This window comes from Coturnix japonica, chromosome 1 (assembly GCF_054131305.1).
Source record: "Coturnix japonica strain WE chromosome 1, WE-NBRP24, whole genome shotgun sequence".
In the NCBI taxonomy this organism is placed as follows: domain Eukaryota; kingdom Metazoa; phylum Chordata; class Aves; order Galliformes; family Phasianidae; genus Coturnix; species Coturnix japonica.
Genome location: NC_140663.1, coordinates 22,667,777 through 22,687,243, shown reverse-complemented (window position 1 = coordinate 22,687,243; position 19,467 = coordinate 22,667,777).

The window sequence follows — 19,467 nt, the reverse complement described above, 5'->3', positions numbered from 1 at the left end:
CAAAATGTTTCAGCAAGCCCAAGGGAGAGTGGATTCATAAACAACAATAATATGCCTCTTTTTTCTTGGCAAATATGGGTCATGGCAAAAAATGTTCTGAAAACCAACGGAGCCTGAGGCAGTAGTACCTGATGCTGCTCCACCTGGGCCTCAACCAAACTACACAAGAGCTGAACTTGTTGCCCACTGCAGTGTTCCTTACAGTATAGCTCTGCTGAACAGGGCTCCATGTTGCTTCTGAAAACAATCATGTTTCCCATGGTACCAACAGGAAACTTAGTGGTTCACTGAGAATCACACAATGTGTCAGGGCAAGAGCAGGAATAAAATATGCCAGTCCCAGTTCCAATCTCCCATTCAACCCACCATGTCTTACCATCTTACAGAACCTTTTAAAGTGAAAAATGTGGCAAAGTTCTCTACTAATTCTTTATTCTTTTCTGCAATGGTATCACTAACAAATAATCAATGTGATATTTTCCTAAATTGTATTTTTAAAAGTGCGGGCCATAGACTATCCAAGTAAGAAGAGCAAACTATACAGAAGTTTTAATATCATTGTATGCCACTGTGGAAATAATAATTTCATGTAGAAATTCTGAAGTACCACATTGTTCATAATACTGCCATATTGCTTTTTTTTTCGTATAGTGTACCCTATGATTCTCATAATCTCTCTTTTTTCTCATTGCTGGCATGGACATGTTTTTAACTCCACGTGCTTATCTTGAAACCTAAACAGTAAATGCCTCCACAGTTTCTTTGAATGGCATACAAAGGAAATAAATATTATTTTGTTATTTTTTTAGTATCCTGAAACTGCCCTGAAATGGAATTGCAAATTATCCAGCTTCTTGGATTCCTGTTTAGAATAGGATGCTTACAGCTGTATTACGTGGTTTCAATAACTTTACAGGAAGAAGAAATCATTACTTTTCCTATAAAACTTCAAAATCAGTGTTAATATTAAGCCTTGATTGGTACTCACTTAAGAGGGAAGTGTGATACTGTCCTACTATGCTAGCTTTTAAAAGACAAATCACCATATCTACTCCATAATACTGTGGTGACCACATGGAACTCTAATACAGATTATATACTCTGATACTCTACAAAAGTGCTTCAGTACTTTATTTGATTTTAACATTCTTCTTACAGAAAGATAGCATCTCCTGCAGATTTCTTATGATTTCATAACATTACACCAATGTATGACCTTTATGGAGATCAAACAAGCAGAGATTTCATCTTAGCAGTATGGATTTCGGGACATTTTATTCTCTGGCTGCACCTTCTGATGCCAAAGAATGTCCCAGAGCCCTGTGCAAATCTGACAAGTGGGAGCTACCAGAAAGAATGAAATTGCATTCAAAAGAGCTTAAAATCTTCATAGGAGGACACTGTTAACACTACTTCTACACCTTAAGATCTGAAATCATATGTTTTGATGGAATATAAACTTATGGAAATCATTTGTAGAGATGTAAGTGTGCAGCCTTACTTAAAAAGAGGAGCAGCGCTTTGCAAAATCCCTCAAGAGAGCCTGAGCTTCTTCATAGTAATGAAGAAATGTCAGTGGAAGTTGATGGTGCGTGTGTACATGTGTATGCATGTTTCAGGGAAGGGGAGAAAGGAAGGAGGCAGCCTCTAGAATTTTTACATTTCAAATGTCTTTTGGAAATCACTTGTGTACTCTAACACATGGTCCCAAACTCTTTCTGTGCTATTAAAAACGGTCTGCATACAAATCAGTCTGCTGTAAAAAATTGCTTTGACAATAGCAGTTTTAAGTGGTTGATGGCTTCAAGTATGCAGTATCTCCCTTGGCTCTTGATCCAACACAAAAGGGAGGATGTTTATCTGTTATACACGCATCTCTGTGATGGTAAAATAGAGCACATTCTTTTCTCTTATTTGCTATCCAGTTTCTTCTCCATGCCTTAGATTTTTTGAAATGGGTAAAATTAATGTTTGGTTTGTACAATGTTACTATCCACTGGAAATTTAAATAGGCTTAAAATAAAGTTAATCAAAGCATATCAGAAATTTCAGTGGGCTTTGAAATTCACCCTTATCCCTTCCTCAGTTTATTCACTACTGCATTTCTTCCAAAAATATGTGTGCCACACATTTTACAGACACTTAATTTGTCCTTATATGGTCCCCATTCAGGTCTGTAATATATGAACAAACCCAAGGCACATAGCATTAAATGACTCAGCTAACAGCTAAACCAGCTCTGTACTTTGACTTAGGACCACCTGTCTGTCTGTCTTTGAACAGTGAATTACAGCCTTCTCCAATTGGTTTCAATTCCACAAGAACAATTACATGCAATAAAATTTAAATGCAGATAAACATTTGACGCCTGGTGACCACCGTCCAACTATTTATATGCAGGAAACTCTGTTTTCTACAAAGTAACCAAACTGTTCTGAAGTCACAAATATATGTATTTCTTTCTTTATTTATTTTATGAAAAGCGCTGAAAACAGATATGAACTACAGTGAGGATTTATGTTTTTAATCTAAAATTTTTTTTGCAGGAGTTACAGGGAGCAATTATAATTTTGTTTTTGGGGAGAGAATTCTCTAAATCCCCAAATCTCTGGACTTATTATCTAGACCTTTATTTGAATTTTCCTTGCTCTGCTGAGTGCCCTTTGTCTCATGGCACAAAGTGTGCTACCATACCATGTTGCTTTACCAAATACTGAACAGTTACTTGCATCAGACAGATGCTGATAGTCACACATGAATTACACTGGTTAAAACTGCAGTGTAATGTGTCTGCTCCCTATGTTTGCACCCTTTTTATTCTCTAGATGCCTATTCTCCAAAGGAAAGTTGAATACACTGCTATATTTTTTGCTGGTTTTGCTTTAGCTTTTGGAAAGTTACTGAAACTCAAAGAACTGAGAGCCTGTGCTGCTTTATGACCTCTAAACTTGCCTTTTCTCAGTGCATCATTTTACCCCTCTCTATTACACCATGGCAGCTAGGTGTTCCAGGTGTTATAGCAGCAGTGTTGGAATGGAGAGCTATCACACTGTTAGTACTACATTAGTGGCCATTGCCAAAAAGTTTTAGGAGGATGGAGAGAATCATGGCTGTAAGTTCTTAATCTCACACTGCGACTGCTCATATAGCTTTTGGTATGCTGAAATAATTAGTCTCATGCAATTTCTTTCTTTGTGAAATTTATTAGTGCTCCTCCTCATATTTTCTCATTTAAAGATGACTTGACTCAAGGCAACATGAAAAGATTGATGGATGGGGAAAATCTTTGTAGCATGCTGCACCATGATTGTTCACATTTCAAAGCAACCTCAAGAAAAACTGTAAATAAGAACTAAGGCATAAAAATACACTAGCACCTGGGAATACTCAGCACGCTGCACACCAGAGCTGCATCCAAGCCCTGGCAAACAGCCAGCTGCTAGGGAGAAATCTGGAAGGGCTTCATATGGACTGGAGAACTGATGCACTTGGAAACAAACTACGTGGGTGTACTTATCTCCTTGTCACATGCTGTAGTTATTTTGCTACTTTGAATAAAAAATAGGTCTTGTCATCATGTAATAGTCCTCAACATCGTGCTCCTAGTGCATAGTCCTAGAACTCAGAATTTAGCAGTAATGCCCATACCTAGCAAGAATAATTGTTTTCCTTTTGTTGGAAACTTTTAATGGGCAGCTGGTTGTGGACTTTCAGACCAAAGAAAGTAGTCTGAATTCATTTCAGAAAGAGGAGATACTGTACTGGAAGCTGTGAGAAGTAATAGGGTGAACAGCAATAAGTCTGAGTCATAAAATAAAAAAAGTCATCTATGAGTCATTTGTGGAAGTTGCCATAGTTATACAACAAAACACAAGGTTTCTGTTTATATATGGACAAATGAGCTGTTTCCTACTTACTGTAACAATAGCGAGTTTAACAAGTTGACTTAAAATAATTTTTACCTGTTGAACCTTATGTTAAGATTTGGCAGATAAGATATTGCTACTTGAAATTGAAACTACTTCCTGGCAGAAAACAAACCGTATGTATATTTCAGAGCGTGAAATAAGAAAAAAAATCTCTAGATTTTCAGCATCATAGGTGAGCATTAAAACTCTGAGATATAAAAGATTTTCGAGTCAAAGAGATCCGTAAAAAGTAATTATTAAGTACAAAACAAAATGTTAGGTTTCTGTTAGGCTTGCTCAATATCCCAGTTTCTCTTTCCCTTCAGTATATATTTCTCTATTGTTGAAGTTCCACCAGGGAAAAGCCAGCTTCAAATTTATCCCTAAGCTAAAACCTATAAAATGATTGACAAAATATTAGGTAACTTGAAAAGTGGGTTAAATATAAACTCTCTTGTTATTAGTGTATACTCTCTACACATTGCATGTGCAATTACTGTTCAGACACAATAGGAAGACATACTTTTTAAAGCTCAGAGCCTTTTGAAGAGCTGCACAGGCAGTGCCTATGTGTACATGCACGCTTCTACAGACATTTCCTTGGAGCTGTGGCTTTTTTTTCTTTTTGCCTATTAAACAGCCTTTGTCATTCCCCTTACAATTACTCTTTTCCTACTCTCTTCTTTCTCTCTTCATGCATACACTCTTTTAATGTTTGGCCTGTATGTTAAGTTATTGATAATACTCCTATCAGAAAACTGTGGTAGCATTAAGGACTGTTGTACTAATGAAAAGGCATAAGTGGCATTTGTATATGATTGCTATCTTACAGAACCTTTGACAAGAGCAAGAGGTAGCTTATTTATTAAAGAAAGATCTCTTCCAACCATACTGAATTTTTAATTGCTAACCCTTTTATTTTAGGAGAGTTGTTCAGTCAAAGAAATGACCTTCCATTATATGCTTCTGCAACAGGCTAATTTCATATACGGAACATCATCATCCTTCTGAGTGATCAGCAGACAGATAAGTAACTACTGGAAAATGAATTAAAAGTAGCAAACACCTAACATGTAACTCACAGTTGTAAACTAATTTCTAACTCTTGAAAATCAAGTTGACTTTTTTCAGTTTATTCTTTAGGCATACACCTTGGTGCAGACATGATAGTTTATCATACATTTGTGTTGAGATACAAACCGATGTTTTTTTTTATCTGATGCAGTTTTCTATGTATGGCATATTTGAAGTGATCCAGGATCTTGTGTCATTTGGGACATTATTGTATACCATATAGTATATGTGGTAAACTTTGTTTTTTCTAAACTTGCTTTGGAATGCAAGACTGTGGTCACAGGTTAACACTTGCTGCATGTTCCTTCTTGTGTTTGCTGACTCTGGGACAAGAAGAAATACTGTATGTATGAGGGTTGCTCTGAAATCGATGCCTCCTATTTTACGATGTCATATCTTGATACCAGAGGCAGATGTTGATGATATGGCAGTAGAGGTTGAACCTCCCCACCAGTATTCCATTCCATTTTGTTGCTGTGTCACAGATGACAGCAGAGGAGCAGTCTGACAAAATAGTGTGTGACATGGAAATGTTTATGCAGCAAAAGTGTGCTGTTGAATTCCTTGATGAGAAAAAATGGCACCTAATGGCATTCATCGATGCTTACTGAGAGATTCTGGAGATCAAACAGTGCATGTGAGCACAGTGAGGCAGTTGGTGGTGCATTTTTGCAGTGGCAACATTGACATGAAAGAGAATCCACATTGCAGCCAGGCAACTATCTTGTCATGAAATGAAAGGCATCTCCATCAGCTCACCTGTGAAAGTCAGCTAATAATGGTTTTGTAACTGAGAATTTGCTTTATGAAATACTGTTTCTGTGCTCTTTATATCTGTTGTAATTTATCTGGAAATTAATAGGAGTGGCCTATGTATGTTAAAATTGTTATTTACTGTACTTGTAGTATTCTTAGTATCTTCAGATATGTAATATTCAGACAGCAAAAATATATAATAATAATAATATCACTTCACAGGAAAAGAAATGAGACAAAAGTAGACAAAATATGAATGATAAATATAATTTTTGTTGACAAAATATTCAACAGAAAATAAAACACTGAGGACAAGACATATGATTCAGATTTTCTTCAGTTAAGAGTTTAAGTTTAAAAGAGGGGACAAAATCTAAAATAATTCAAATAATTTGCTTTGAAATACCAAATACTTGATTGCAAATGTGATACTGTATATGCCTTAAAAATTACTTCAAAATAAGATGATAGCCATAAATCTGTAACATAGATGTTTCTCAGTGAAGAATAAGTAAAAGAGAAACTGAAATACTCATTTATACACAGATACGAAACCCTTCTTTATAGTTAGTTTGCTTTGAGCAAAAACACAGTGGTCTATTGATACAAAACACAAACAAAAGGCAGGGGCATGCCATTCTGTTCAGTTTGTCAGCCTGCTGTACCTCAATCTTCACCTCATATGAAGATATGTACCTCATAGGATTGCTTCAGATAGTGCACCTTTCTCTGACTTTGTTGAAATTACACTGTGAGCAGAAAGAGAGCCAAAAATATTCTGTTAAGGACATTTGAGAATACCTTATTTCATATAAACCACCAAAATATCAGCTCCCAGATACCTTCAGCTGGATTAATACTCCAGAACAAAAGTCACCCTGTCAGTTTGTTTAACTCATGCTGTGCTTTATTGATAAGTTCTCACCATACCAGTAGTTGTTGTTTATGGCATAACTTTTCTTTTTTTTTTTTTCCTAATCACTTAATTGCATTAGAATAACAAATACATTCATATATTTAAATACTTTCTTCTTGATCTCAGAAAATAGTATAAGTGACTTTATGGCTTCTTGCCAGCATTAGAAAAATGATGCTTTTCTGGAACCTCATATGTTCCAAACAGGGATTTGTGCTGCTCACCACATCTGTGTTGGCCTCAGTTAGTTTCCAAAAGGATGCACAGATTGGCAAGAAAATCCTTTTCTACTCAGTGAAACCCTCCCTCAGCTTGCTAGGTGCAGGCAAATTCATCAAAGATTCCACTCTTGTGGTGGAATAACAGATGTGCAGCAGTCTCCTTTAGATGTGGAACAATTACAGACACAAATGGACTCACAGCTTCTGCCCACATCACTTCTACCATGCATTCCTATATTGACTTTCCCTTCAGGGGATTCTAAAGGACTTTGGAGCTTTCCCCACTGGATTCCTTAGATCTTCCAAACTTTTGTCCTACCTGTAGCCACTGGCCCTGCACTTCACATTTGCAATCTCACAGAATCACAGAATCACAGAATTATCAAGGTTGGAAAAGACCTAGAAGATCATCTCATACACCATTTCTACAGAATTAGCATTATGGCAGTGTAAAATTCCCACTCAAAATAAACAAAGTGTCTTGACCTGCTCTAATCACTTCCCATGAAAAAATAAAGGGAAACCACACACTTTCCTCTGAAAAAATAGGTCATTCCACAAGTGATGCCTTCTATTATTTCCATGGAAACTACATAAGACAGAAAGAGCACAATAACACTGTTTGATAGAGCAAAGTTCGATCTACTAAAATATATTTTTCAATATAGTCACCACCATTAACTATTCATTTTCACCTGTGATGAACAAGAGCTTGAATGCTGCACCAGTGGAGGTGACCCATTGCTTTTGTTGCCACTGCTGAAATGCATCACCCACTGCCTCACTGTGCTCACATCCAATGTTTAGTCTCAAAAAATGTTCAGCAAGGATCAATGAATGTCAGTGGGTGCAGTTTTTCCATGTGGGGGAATCCAATAACGTTCCTTCGCTTCTTACTCTCTTCCATGTCAGACACCATTTTGTTGTACTGCACCTCTGCTGCCATCTGTCACACAGCAGCAAAATGTAATAGAATATTGGTGGGAAGGTTCATCTCCTACTGCCATACCAGCAACATCTGCTTCTGATGTCATGGGCCAACAGAATAAAATAGGAGGCATTACTTTTGGAGTAGCCCTTGCAATATGTCAAAAGGCATAAATACCCGCAGGAGAGTGAGGTGCCATATATCAACTGCTTTGACACTTTAGGAGAGCAAAAGCTGAGCGGATTATAAGCAGGACAAAGATTTTTTGGTGAACAATAAATTCACCGGGTAAAACAGTTTGGAGCTTCTTAGTGATCTGTGGGTCTATCTTGTGCTGAATTCAGGCTGGATTCAGCAACTGGCAAAATAGAGATGCAGCCAGGGGAGCTTTGGCATCGATTCCTTGCTCCGCCTAAGGGGATCTGAAATCACAGCTCCCGTGTCCCAGGAGAGTGCCTCAACTGCTAGTCAGGCTTAAAAAGTCATTCACACTCTCTTGCTCAATTAATATTTAAATACGCTATGGCAAGTGCCACTGCTCCCCCAGGAGGGATTTCAGGAGCTCCACACTTGAACACCTAATAGTGCAGTGGTTAAGATGCTCTCCTGAGTGGCAGAAGACTGCAGTCCAAACCTGCTCTCTGTCTGATTCAGGGAGATGCTGGAACAAACATCCCTCTGGGGAAAGCTCTTCCAGTTTGCATGGGGTACCTAAATATTCATTGAGCAAAGCTGTGAAAGAAGGGGTTTCCAGCCTTGTGGATGACAGGCTCTGCGTAGAGGTGGAATTCCTGGGCTCCAGCTTCTGCTGCCATGAATACAAAGCAAAGCAGTGCCATGGGGCTGTCTTGGCCTTGATCCCTTGGGTCCCCCAGAGCTTTGCCGTGGCATGCTGGTCAGGATGCTTTCTTGGCTAGTGAGCACTCTGGGTAGTATATTGTAGGAAAGAAGAGGTCTTTCACAGCTTGAGTGATTTTCCCACCAACTGGACTATTAATTCAAATAACTATGCTCTGGAACAGATGTGAGTCTAGCCTTCTCTTTGCCTTACTTTTTGTAGATGCGCCCAAAAGTGCCAGGTTTTGAATTGAATATTTTGTACTGATTGAAATGAAATTGAGCTCCATTCTTTCTTTTTTGTTCTTACAATGAATATTATTGCATATATTTTTTGATCTGAGGAATTTGGTTTTTGTTATTTTTTTCTATGAGAATGGTTAACAAAACTCCTGTTTGGCTGCAGACAGTGTTTCTCTAGGTGAAAACTTTTTAAATCGTTGATCCTTCTGTAAGTACATATAAAGGTGTTGATTTTACTGCAGTACTTACCTTAGGGAAGAAATCTGTGCCTGTGTGGTGTGCCAAACAGAATTGCGAGGGAAGAGACAATCAGCAGTGGTAGGTGTACTGGTTGTAGATAGGTATGTTAATGAAGTGAAAGACATTTCACCAATTCTCTCTCTTTTTCACTGTTTCTCATCCTCTAAGAAATGTCATGCCAGAAGCAGCAGTGATGTGGCACAGACAGAGAGCAAATGGGTGACTTGCCTCTCATTTCATTTCATTTCAGAGACATTTTTGTGCTTTCAAGTAGGAGGACTGAACCTAAGTTTAGGAAGATACTTCTATACTAAGTTCTCTTTGCTTTCCACCAATGTTCTCCTACAGTTTTGAGTTCTCCATTTTGTCACATCCTGTAGCTATTTGTCTTGAAATCCAAGTATTGCTTACAGCATATTTTGCATACACCAGTACACAAGTTTTAATAAAAATTTAGTAAAAATTTCCAGTGCTTCAGGTTTGAAATCTAGGGCAATAATACAATTGTACTATTGTTAGATCATGCTTCACAAGACTACATTCAGGGGAAGATGCCCACAGTAAAGATGATAGATACGTGTCAGAATCACATTGTGAATAATTTTTATAATCTCTTAACTGATACATGGATCCTTCCATAGAACTGATTTTTAAACAGAAATTCCATTGAAATTAATGTTCCTCCATGCTTAAGAAGGGGTGGAACATACAAAAGCTAAATGCAGATCTTGCACTGTGTAACAGTCCTCATTTTCTGCTGTATGATATATCCTTAAATCCTCTCTTTGTTTAAATTTAGAAGGCCATGAAGTAAAGTCCTCATTTTCTCTCCTCGATTTTTGGTTCATTCGGTGTGGTAGGAATAAATAGCTTTGTGCAGCATCTGAAAGTAGAATGCTTTTCATATTTTTCTGCCTCTACACTTATTGCACATTCACAGTTGCATGACAGTTTCTACCAACATAATGAGACCCATGGTTGGACTGAGACATTATTAGAGTTCTCTCTGAACTGGTCAGACAGCATATTATTAAAAAATAAGAAAAAATTGTTCTGTTTTTAACATGGTCAGTAAATAAAAGACAGTGCTTTCTGGATACCTGCTGATGTGAATGACTAGAAATATTTCACTGACTTTTGATTTATAATCGTCAAAGACATATGAATAATATGGATAGATTAACTCTGTAAGTAGTTCAAGGGCTTTCAAACACACATTCTTACCTGGTGAACTTTAGTTTAAGGGTGAAATGCAAAGGACTTACAAAACAAACAAACAAACAGACTTGCTCTTTATTTGGCTTCATTATGGTATATTAAACAATATTTTGTTGTTAATATGCACAAAAATCCAACCATTATACTGCAGCAGTCAAAAGTGTCAGAAATTCAGGCTGCTCACACAGCTGTTTATTATGGATTATCTTTGAGTAATCACAAGAAGCAGACTGCTATTTCTACGCATTTGTGCAGGGCACATGGAGTGGGTTAGTTTCCTAATGCACTAGCGCTATGGAAAAGTTTAGTAACAGTAATAATAACTTTAAGTATGGAAAAAAAATATTTCAGGGAAAAAATGGATCCATAATGATGGGAAACTGACCAAAAAAGTATTAAGTTGGTGATATCAAAAGGAGATATCCATTGTTACAGCAGAGGTGGCTACAAGAAAATTGGGGGCTGCATGGCATCTCTTCACCCTCATACAGGAAGGAGTGCAATCTTCATTACCCATAATTTAATCTTAGATTATTTGGATATAATAATGCTGTGAATATATTTCTATTCAAATGAGAACAAAAAGGGAGAAGTTCAGTCAAGACTTCTAAATGCTTTACTCATGGCTTGTGTCTTACAGTAAAAACCATGGCAGATGTGCCAAATGTAGATACTATTGAGGAAAAACAAAATTTAGCTTAGTAGGGTATTAGTCTTCCTCTACAGATTAGAGTAACGTTTCCATGTTTTCCCATAGTTTATCACTAGCGAATAGTAAGCAGTCTTTTTGTTTTCCATTAAATGCGCTGAATATACTTTAGGATGATTTCACTGACTCTGCTTAGTGTTTTAGTCAGTTGTCTCCTAGGCATGGAAGTCAGAACTGCTAAATGCTGATAAGGTATCACGGGATTCATGATCAGAATTTTTGCTGCAGTGTAGCTCCTCATCCAGAACTGAGGTTACACCCCACTCAGCAGTGCCAGGATCAGCTGAAGTGTCATTATCTGTAACAGCAATAGCAGTGTCTTCTGGACATGAAAGTTTTCACATTTACTTCTTGGGATGTTTCTTACTCTTGATTCTTACACAATTGTTCACTGTTTGTAATAACCTCCACAAATACACTGAAAATACAATTATTGAACAGGAAATCAGGCTTTATTATTATCTTTTGAAGCCTGGAGTTATTTTCTCATTATGCCTCAGATTGTTCAAATGGCCTTGGACATATAACTTAATTTCATTGGTCTTTCTTTGGATTAAAAAAACACTTCACCTATCTCCCCATCACACAGTAGTGGTTAGAGAACAGGTTCTAAATTGACTGCAAATTGCTCAGATGTTATTTTATAGGTAGCATAATTTTTGTAACGACTCCCACAGTTCCTTATTGCTAAAGAATTGCAAGGCTATGGTAAAGACAATGATATAACTCAGTGTCTGCCTAATGATGATTACACCATCTGTATATATTTTCATTATCAGAGAGGCCTAGAGGTGATAGTCCGGGTATGTTTTCCCTTCCTAAACAGGCTAAATTATATCACATCATTAGGGCAGGGCAGCTGTCAATGTTGATTTTCTTTCATATTTTTTTCACTTAAAACAAACAAACAACAACAACAAAACAACTGTGGGAAAGTATCCATTTGCTTCTCAAAACAAGAGGGATGCTAACATGCTCTTGAAACTGGTTCAGTATACTGAAACAGAAAAATGTTGAAATTGCACCACATTTGCTCTCAGGGATTCACTGACAGATGCTGACAGATGGCACATGTGGACATAGCACTTCCTTTTACAGAAATGTTTCTCTTTGCTCTGCCAGTCTTTGAGATAGGAAGTATGTTATTAAGACAACAGACAATGCTATTTTCTGTGTTTCACATACAGATTCGTTAAGGAGCATATGTATTTCATATTTCATCACTTTGAAGTTTGTGGTGGACATCTCTCTCTGTGTGATATGTTGCTCCTCCTCACTGCTGAACACTGTGTCCTGAAAAAAAGAGAGGGATGTTGCCAGCTGTCTGTAACCTCCTCATTTGACAGAACAAGTTATGCTTTCCACACAGCTGTCTTAATTTCCCGCATGTTTGTTATCGAGTATCTGAAATATCTGGATTTTGCATAAGGCAGCCAACATGTTGTGAACATTCCTTGTACTACGGAAAAAAAAAGAAGAAAAAAAAAAAGAAAAAGCAGAAATTTCCAGGTTGAGTGTGGGTGAAACGTTATGAGAAGAGATCAAGCATCCTGGACTGCCTTCAACTCCACTGTTCAAAATGACAAATGCTGGGTAAAAGGCCACTGGTTTAACTGCAGCCTTTACATTTCCAAGAGAAGTTAGAAGATCCTTGGCAGGACAACTTTTCTCCCTCAATGACAATAACGAATAGTAAGGTAATCAGGGCACAGATTCTGCAAAGAAGTGATAAAAATAAGGAGAAAATAATATCCTATGTTATTTTTGAGTGTGTTTCCAGTTTCTTAATTTCATTCCTCTTTAGACGTAATTTCATGCCATATCATTTGATACATGTCTGCATAGGCCTACAGATACATCTGCTCCCATGTTTGATGTGGACGGCTGGTTGATATGCAAAATGATGAAGATGTTAGACTTAGTCATAAGGTGGATCCTGTTTTTAATCATTATACCAGGTGCTAAATTGTGGAAAGTCAGTCCAGAATACATTCTAAGCAGAATAGTCTTTCCAAATGATCTTATGTTGCTGTTACTGGAAATGAATTCCAAGAATGGGATGTAAAATGCGTCCACTGACATTTGGTAGGGTGCTCAGTTACAACAAGATAACATTAATGCTCCAATATAGGTTGTGTTTGTTATGGTGGTTTTTCCAATAACTTCTTAGATGCATACACAATTTTATTTTTGTAGTAGAAACAATGTACTTCCTTTTCTTACTTATCAATACACAATAAATGATAAGGACAGAAGTAGAGCTTAGACTTGACACTACATGTTATTTCATTGCTGGTTCCCTCTAATAATAAGTAAAATAACAATATTCTTGATAAAAGTTAAACTTTAAAAGCTTTATCTCCTTGGCAAATGTTGCAATTAATGAATACTCTGAATATGTATTAAGTATTTCTGTAGACGTTTACAGATCACTGTGGCAAACCTTGATGGTGTTGCACCCCATGGTTTCTTTATACATTCAAATTTCCTAGGAGAGAAATATTAGTGGTGGATGAGCTGAGGCAGATTTTATGTGAATACCTATTGCTTAGTAACACTTGATAACAAATATAGACACAGAAAGAGTTTGTTTGGAATAGGAGAAATTAATGCTCTTGGGACTGCGAAGCCAGTGTTGAAATTTGCTATTAAAAACGAACTAAAATAGCCAAAGTAGGATCAGTATGTTTTAACAGTTTCTAAGATTTTATTATCAGCATAATAAAAGATGAGGAAGAATAGTATTTGACCTTAGGTGGCAAGTTACATACTCACTTTTAAGTGTTGTTAAAAATGTTCCTTCCTTCCTTCCTTCCTTCCTTCCTTCCTTCCTTCCTTCCTTCCTTCCTTCCTTCCTTCCTTCCTTCCTTCCTTCCTTCCTTCCTTCCTTCCTTCCTTCCTTCCTTCCTTCCTTCCTTCCTTCCTTCCTTCCTTCCTTCCTTCCTTCCTTCCTTCCTTCCTTCCTTCCTTCCTTCCTTCCTTCCTTCCTTCCTTCCTTCCTTCCTTCCTTCCTTCCTTCCTTCCTTCCTTCCTTCCTTCCTTCCTTCCTTCCTTCCTTCCTTCCTTCCTTCCTTCCTTCCTTCCTTCCTCCCTCCCTCCCTCCCTCCCTCCCTCCCTCCCTCCCTCCCTTCCTCCTTTCCTCCCTTAAATGAAGATCTCTTACTAACATAGTGTTCGTATTTGAGTAAACAAGATGTGTATTTAATTATCAGCATGCTCCCTGGTTAATTACCTACTTATATTTTTGAAAGGAAAGGTTGTCCAAAACATTGATAGACCTCTTTGTTTGGAATGGAGGTCCTGGATGTACCTCAAAACATTTTAAAAGGAACACTCTGTGTTTCTTATGGATTCTATGTGGTTTTATATTATATATAAATACATCTGTCTGTATTTTGTTTATTTCTATATAGGCTTGAGATTTTTATCTGGTTGGCACTATTATTTGTTTGCGTTTTTAAATTATTTTTATTATTTATTTATTTATATATTTATTTCTGTTGGAAAATTGTCTAGTTGTTACAAGGAACTTTGAGGTGGTAGATGGTGTTGCCAGCTCCTCTTGATTAGACAGGGTGACCATCAGAGTGCTCCGAAAAGTACAAATACAGACCTCCTGTCACCACTGCTTGACAGAGGTTATAAAGTTTCCTATAAAAGGATCTTGTTGCTTGGGTTCACTAATTCTGTTTAACTTTGTTTTTGTCTTCAGTGTAGAGATGGAGATATTTTTTTCTATAGTTTCTTGAAGTCCTACTGAAAAAGAAAACAAGTTAGGAGGTCTAGAAAACTGTCTTCTCTTCAGAAGTTTCTACTTCATCTTCGACTATGTTTTATAAAGGGTGTGGAATCTGTGGTCTATTACATCTTTTTTTCTCTGAAACTGATACAAAGCAGGTATTTGTTCCCTGCTTGCCCTAGGCTTTTCAAGCTGTAGTATACCAATCCACTAAATGTTAATGAACATTACAAACATTTGATTACTTTCATGGCAAAGAGCAAGCTTAAAACCAGCTTAACCATAATTACCATCATCACTGATGTGTTCAGTACATATTTATGACATCAGCCTATCAAATTTCCATCAGTCACTTAGCCTTATATACTACATTATAGCTAGAAAGGCATGAAGTTAAATAAAAGAGGTATTTCAGCATCCTTGGCTGCAAAGGGAACACAGCATTTCCAACAAGGATAGAAACTCTTATCTGCTCGCTGAAATGCTCAGTGTGTCTAGACTGTCTCAGTGAAAGTGTTAGCTCACGCTGGGGCTTCTTGTACCCAGAATACTCCAATATTTGAACAGCTGAACACTACTTTTTGGGTAGTAAAGCTGTTTTTTGCTGACAATGAACAGAGCCTTTCCAGAGTCAGGTGATACAAGCAGAATTCTGTGGGAAGAGAAGCACCTGTGAAAAATACCCCGAGAACCCTAGGGAGCATTCCTGGACATTACTTCACCTGATGACTTTCCTGCATGCCTTTACAAAAGAGTGTTCTTGAGTATCTTGTCATCTCAACTCTTCAACTGTTATTGGATACCCTGATACAGAGCCATTTTTCAGGAGTTCCTTGGTAGAGAATTTCTTGATCAGAGAAGTTATGTCTGCAACATTTTTATTTATTTTCTTGGTTTTAAAATAGGATGTACTGAGAAATTTCCCCAATCTTTTCCTAAAATACACTAAAAATAATTTAAAAATTTTGATGTAAAATTTTTGAGTTACTGATGAAATAATTAGAACACAGATAAGAGAAAAGCCTTGTGCACTGTTTTGGTAATTCCTTCAGCCCTTTTGAAAGCAGATATAAGTATGCATTTATGTGTCTATGAGTATATGTATATATATAATATAAATTATATATTATATATTATATATACTTTATATATACACACATATATGTATATGTTATATATACACAAACACACACATATATACATTATCTGTATTATAATATATATACGTATCTACACACATGCACACACACACACACACACACCCATACATACGTTTGAGATGCTTAGCAGTAATTAGCTTCATAACACTGAGGTTTGATTTCCTTCTAATGTGCAATGATACAATCAAACTTTTGAATAAATTATAGACAAAAACCTTCTGTTGTCTAACATTTGACCCAGAGTTTCTGTAACCTGCTGTTTATGAAGACATATAGTACAATTAGAAGCTCTAAACACTTACAAGGATCTGTTGCCTGGGGGAGTATGTACACAGCATCTCCATTAAGCAATTTAAGTATTGTTAGTGTCAGTTTTAGCTTCCATTTTTTTCACTTTCATTTCCTGTTCTTGGTGCATACTGTACATCCCTCTGCATATTACATGATAGCGGATAAAGAAAAATTGCCAGTAGAAACGTAGTTTATTTGAAACTTCATTTTGTCACCAGTGATTTCCCTTCCCCTATTGTGCAACTGCATTCCTTCTGGCCATGGACAAAGGTCAGATGTTCAGAGTAATTTTATTAGATCCATCAACAGCCTTTGATACCTCTCAAATGAGAGATTGCTGACCCGCCCGCTGCTTCTGCTTTGTGCTTTCTCTTGTGGGTAGTTTAGCTTATGTGCTGCTTACTTCTTCTGTGTATTGTGAACTCAGATGTGAGGATAACTGGGTGTATAAAGCTCATTAAAGGTAGAATATTTTTATCTGGGCAGCATACAATTTCTGTGTACAGCAACTTGTCTCTGTTGTGTAAAATATGAGGAAATCAGTGTTGTACAATGCAAAACTGATGGTAGAATAGACTCTTTGAATTTTTTTTCCTTTGATAATAGAATGTCTCATTTGAGTTCCTCTGACAGGAAAGCCAAATATAAAGGTCACTTCATAGCAACTTCACAGATGCTAAACTTAATACCAGTACTGCAATCTAGTTACCTTACGGTGGTATTTTGTATCATGGTTAGACTTTTCCTTGTTTCCATTAGAGGTTTTTGTAGAGCCTTTGGAACAGCTGTTATCCTGCTTTTTAATTTTATTTGTAGATCACTTTCCTTTTGCTGGGGCTTACAAATCAAACCCTTTTTAACTGTCAACTGTTAGAGAAATGTCTTTGCATTAGGGCCCAACAGTGCAACAATGATTTCTCTCCATCTGCTATATTTCTCATTTCTAATTAAATCTGAGCAGAGGCTTAAATACATCCTGAAATGCCTCATATTCAATACAGTTCGTGTTAAGAGTAGGATATTAAATTAATGTTGACAGATCTGAAGGAGCCAGGGCCAATAAGCAACTTCAAGGCAAGGGGTTTATTGTTTTTTGAGTAAATCAGCATCATCTGTAACACATATTCTGTCTCCTTATCCCCAGATTTCTTACACTGTTGTTTAGCACAATCCTTCTTCATAAAGCATTTTGTATTTTCACCTTTGATATCTGATCTATTTACGTATTTTAAGGTCTTATTGAGGTCAATAAGGTCGTGGAGGTTTTTACTGGCAGACTGATCTGTTTGAGTATTTCATCCCATGGTGAGACAGAATACTCTAGACCTTTGTCATTTGTCTGATTTGGTGTATGCTAAAGTTTTGGATATATCAGAATTAATTCAGGTGTTGGGAGATTAATACTGGGCCAGACACAATTCCCTTCCATCCTAAAAACTTGAGTTTATTTTACATGGAAAGCGTGACTTCAAGAGGGGGCAAATGGAAAGGAAAGTAAGTTCACATGCCTGCATCTCTGCACAAAATACATTTAGATTGCAACTAGGATGAATGTCTGAGACATGGGAGCAACTCTCAATCCTGCATTACAGGATCCAGCACTAGAGTCCTTAAAGGGATGTAGCAGTCTCTTACCTGTGTATGAAACATACAAACACATACTCTGATCCTGCTTATCTGTAAACATAGGAATCCACTGCAGACTAGTATCATTCTTCATTTGTAATACATAGAGCACACACCAAGAGCTTTAAGTATTTAAAAGAAGAAACATATCATATTGAAGCTCTAAAGTAGGCTTTTAACTTAAGTACAGAACTTAAATTTTAAGTACAGAAATATTCAAATAGTCAGGAGAGAGTTAATGATCTGGCTTGCTAGGGTTTAACCTTACAGTTATGGAACAATTGCAGAGACTGGAAAATGCTAGGCATATTGACTCTCTTGGATTCACATACTTAAGAAATGGAAAAACAATAGTAGGGGAAAAACTCTTCCTTTTTTCTTTTAAATTCATTTTCATTTCAAGCCACTTCAATCAATAAAAAAGAAACATTAAAAAAAAAAAAAAAAAAAAAAAAAAAAAAAAAAAAAAGAAGCAAGAACTGGAAGCCCAGTCATACCAAAATCTTCAGTCTTTTAAAATTTACAAGAGCATATCAGCATTTGCTGATGTACCCAATGCATTAGAATATCTCAGAACATTCACATGCCCTGTTGCCTTTTCGCTTGCACTACATGCAGGCACTTGATGACATTCAAATACATGCTCATTACAAGCTTTTTTCATACACAACAGCTCAAAACTCTAAATCCTGTGCTGACTCTTTACTACAAAGAGAGACATCTCTGGAGTCATTGTGATTAAGAACTATGGCAGAGTTGTTATACTGATTAGCCATCCATTAGACATACAGCTATTATATAGAAGCTCTTGGACCTTCATAAATACATTATTTCTTCTACATTGTTATTTATTTTTCAGCATGTTATTGGACTGAACTTATACAGAAAATAGATGAGTGAAATTCTAAATTATTTTTTTCATTTATGTTCTCTATATACAGAATGTGCTTTAGCTGTTGCATCTTTCTGATTTTTTAACTGATAAAAAAGTCAGCTATTAAAGTTTAAAAAAGTAAAGCACGTTGTTTTTGTTTGTTTTGTTTTTTAAGCTAGAGGATCTCATGCTTTCAAATTGCTTTTACCTATGAGAAAAATCACTGCATATTGAATGGAAAACAATTTTATTTTTTTTTAATGTAGCAGAATTCTTTGCAATTGATGCCAAAAAATAAATCAGCCAAATGATTATCTTTTGTCTTAAGACTTATATAAATCACGAAGCCTAGGTGCATAGTTTAATAATACGATGCTGCAACTTTAACAAGGACTACATTTGTCTTTAAGTCCACATGATAGTGAAAGCTTAATATGAAAAACTTTTGTCTAGCACAAGTGATTTGAAGATGTTTTGCTCCATGCATGTGAACTCAGCAGGTGATTCTTGCCTATCTTTGATGTCAAACAGCACAAAACTTCAGTGAGTAGTAGCTTCAGAAATGCAATAGACATAGCTGAGTCTTCATATGAAGCTCATGCTTGAACTACATCAGAAGAACTGACATCTATTATGGTGAGCAAAGACAAGTGTTTGAAAAGAGATTCAAACAGAAGTGTCAGAATTTACAGTGCATAGTTTTATATAAGTTGATTTTAACCAAGCA